Here is a 3,765-nt window from a genome sequence, read left to right as displayed (position 1 = left end):
ATCGTTGAGATCGTGTTCGATTGCGGTAATTCTTTTTCGACCGAGTGTGGAGACTCCGTGTGGAACGTTGTTCGCAGTGAAAGAGTGATATCCTGGAAGGCTGACCGGAGTATTGTGCGTTTCCTGGAGCAAGATTACGTCGGGTTGACATGCAGTAGTACGGAGGTGTTGACGGAGAACGGGTTGTTTATGGAGGTAGCCTCGGCAGTTCCACTGCCACAATGTTGTGTCAGTTTTAGCGTGGGCCATGATGAAGGATACGGGATGCCACAGATGGCAGGGCGGCGGCGACGGTTCCTGTGGTGTCCATGGCTACGGTTTGAGCGGTGGAAGCGGTGTGTGTGAAAAGGGTTTGAATATTAGCTTCCATCGCGGTGACTCTGTGCATAAGGGCGATTAGAGAATTCTGTAAAGTTTCCACCGTGCTTTGGAGTGTTACGAGCATATCCTTGACCTCGGAGCGTACTTGGCCCTGAGCTCCTTCTTGGAGGGCTCGCTTTTTGGGGGCTGGTCTTGAGAGTTCTTCGGTTTGGCTGTTGGTTGCGGGTTCTGGGGTGTTAGGGGCGGGTTGTGTTTTGGGTTGATTGAGGCTGTGAACCTCCTGGGTAAGCTTTTGGATGAAATCACGCATAACTGCGTTTTGTTTCTTAAGGTGTTCGATGTCGGTGTTGTCTGTGTTGGGTTTAGGCAGTGGGGGGGATTTTACGTGACCCTCTCGCGAGACGCCCGTCAGGGCTTCTGCGAAGCTCACCTTTTCTGAGGTATATCTGGCTCCTGGAGTCGACGTGGATCTTTATCTGGACCGACCTCGGTCCGACCTCGGTCTGGAGAGGGAGCGGGACAGGGACCGGTGCTTGGTCTCCATGGACGGGAAATCTTCTGATTGAAGGGCTGAATGCTGTGCTACTCGGCGTTCTCCGAGGCGTCTTCGTATAACGTACGGCGTTTTGTATCTGGCAGTACAAGCTTTGTCCGCTGTGGGGTGGGGTCCACCACACAACATGCACTTGGGTGTACACTGATGATCTTGATCTGGGTTGCAAGCTCCGCAGCCCCGGCAGATCTGGTTATTAGGGAACGGGCAAACGTCCATGCGGTGCCCGAGACGGCCGCACTGGTAACAGATATCGATCTGCTTGCGGTACAGGGAGCATGGGATTAGTGTTGCGCCATACCGAACCATGTATGGTACGTCATGTCCGTCGAAGGCAATGACGATGGTCGTGGTGGAACCGATTCGCTTTGCGGCCAGGGCTAGAGGATTACGGTCATTTATGATGTTAGCATCGACTTGTCTGGCGTCATCGGTGAGAGGGATGCCTCTGATGACCCCTTTGGTGGTATTATCTGGGGCGGCTTCGTATGCGCTGACCTCGTGGGTTACCCCGTTGACTTGGATGGACTTGACTCTTACGTACCGGTCCACATTTTGCGGGCTGGGCGTGCTGATCACCATGATGTTTTGCTGGTTGTTCGATTATATTGTGTCGTTTTGACTGGCTTCTGAGCTAAGTTGCGCTGCTTGAAGAATAGCTGCAGTCACTGTAGGGCTGCCGACCTTGGAAATATTGAGTGCTCCTTTGGGTCTGACGATGATGTTGATCTCATTTGCTGGTAGTGGGAGCATGCGCCCGGCCTTGAGAACCTGAGTTGTAACTTGCTGCCTGGGTCTAAAGCGAGAGCGAGAGTCTTGCGTCCTAGGTTGTTGGTCTTGGGATAGTTTTCGGCCCCGCTGCTCGTCTGGGCGACGGGCGGTACACCGACGGGAACGGGCGGTACACCAGCCCATCTCGACGGTTAACTCTTCTGGGGAAATATCTTTGCCACATACTTGGACTTCCATGCTTCGCAGATTTGGCCAGGGGCTTGTGCGTCGTAGCAGAGCTCGCACGGACACGCGCGGGACCGTGCCGGGTAGCCTGGTAGGCCGAGCACCTGGCGCACGCGCTTAGCCTTAGCGCGGCGACGGCATGATCGTAACACAAAAGTGGTCGCAGTCCCGGAAAAATAAATGTCCCACCTGATAACTTGGTATCTACAGAGTCCTGGTGGTCTCACGGTTCGAATGGTACAAAATTAGGGCTGGTATGCACAGAAAATCGCGGCGAAAACATTTCGAGAAGATGGAGCCGATGTGAACACAAGCTATGGACGCTGCACCTCTTTTTCTTCCCTCCGCTATGAAAAGAGAACGAAAAAAAAAGTCATGAGCCATTCCACTCTGCGAAGGTAGGTGTGAAGGTAGGCGAAGGTAGTAAACAAAGGTGCGAAGATAGGTGAATCAAAAAATTATTTCAGTATCTCCAAGCAACTTCACACATCACCTTGGTTCTGTCCAGCCACGTGGCATTTGCATATTTTTAAACTCTGACTAATGTGAGCTGTGACATCCTGTGTACACATTTGCGTCGAGGACGGGACCGCCGCCCCGAGGAGCCGGGGGAAACTAGACGAGCATGACGTTTCAACGCGGCCGTCACCACAGCAGAGCGGAAGGATACACAAGCACTTGGACCGCCGACAAAGAGAGGACGGTGCGAACGTAGACATGGTCGACGTGGGTCAAAGTGCAGTATCTGTTCTTATCAGCTTAATAGCTGATACGCGTTCTATTTCGACCCAATATATCAAACTTATTTCTGCAAGTTTGCGAAGTGCTTGAAGCCTGCTTCACTTCCGCCGCGGGTCGGCCCGGTAGCATTTATACAATATCTAGTAGGTACAGCGGGGCAGGGTGTTTCTCGCTGCTCTCGACGTTTCAGCGCAGGCCCGAGTAAGAGCGGGTGCGAGAGAGAAAATCTGGGGGCCTTTGCTCTTTGAACATGTGACTCTGCCTAGGCACTACGGAGGAGGCTTCTTAGCGCGTGTTGTAGGAGTTCGTCCCCTAGACACTACGGAATTGCGGAGTACGGTCGAGTTTGTTTACGCTTCGCCGCTGGCTGCCCGAATGCTGAGGTAGTGGGCACGGACGCCCCATTTGGTGATCGCTGTGTCTGAAGGGGCAAGGTTCTGACTGATGTTGCATAAGTCGCGGGTCGCTTCTGTCGTCGCGACGATAGATTGTATTTTTTACAAGCACTGCTCCTGGAGGGCACATGTAACCGACAAACGGAGGCCTCAGGAGAGTACCTGAGGTTATAATAAAGCAGGCGGCGCAGGATCTCCAGGGCACGCAAGGCGTAGCGGCGGGATCTAAAGATGGAAGCAGGGCGGTCCGTGGGTTGGGGCCGCGGAAGCTGAAGCGTGCCAGGGGGCGTTCGCATAAAAAAATAGCCCTATATACACCCCTGGTACGCACAGGCCTCGGCAAGCCCCAACCCACGGATCAGTCCGGGTCGCAGCTTTGGTGTTCCCGTTGACGCTTTGGTGTTCTGGAGGCGGCGCCTATAATGCAAAATAATTACACGTAGTTTCAGGTAGTACAAAACACGATTGAAGAAATATAATTACGTCCAGCATCCAACTTGCGACGCTAAGTTCATCACTGCTGCACCCGCGACTTCTGCCAGCACGCCTAGGGACAAACGCATACAGCACGCGCTAAGAAACTCCTCCCTAGTGCTTAAGCAGAGTCATATATTCAAGGAGCAAAATTTTCGACATTTCAGCTCTTAGTCGCGCATGCGCGCAAACGTGCGGCGTCCCCTCAAGTGCCATGTCGCGCTGTACCTAATAGCAATTGAAAATACGTGGGGAATGGCACTATCTCCGGGATCGGCCCACGGCTTTTGCACATGCAGAACAAGAATGCGCGGAACCCTAGCC

General features: G+C 53.3%; 1 pseudogene; it reads left to right on the top strand.

Moving 5' to 3' along the window:
* Window positions 1-2,548: 2,548 nt before the first annotated feature.
* On the top strand, window positions 2,549-2,700 carry LOC142566914 (U2 spliceosomal RNA; annotated as a pseudogene).
* Window positions 2,701-3,765: the final 1,065 nt, after the last annotated feature.

Source organism: Dermacentor variabilis, unplaced genomic scaffold, assembly GCF_050947875.1.
Source record: "Dermacentor variabilis isolate Ectoservices unplaced genomic scaffold, ASM5094787v1 scaffold_13, whole genome shotgun sequence".
In the NCBI taxonomy this organism is placed as follows: domain Eukaryota; kingdom Metazoa; phylum Arthropoda; class Arachnida; order Ixodida; family Ixodidae; genus Dermacentor; species Dermacentor variabilis.
This window is presented reverse-complemented; position numbering and strand designations above follow the sequence as displayed.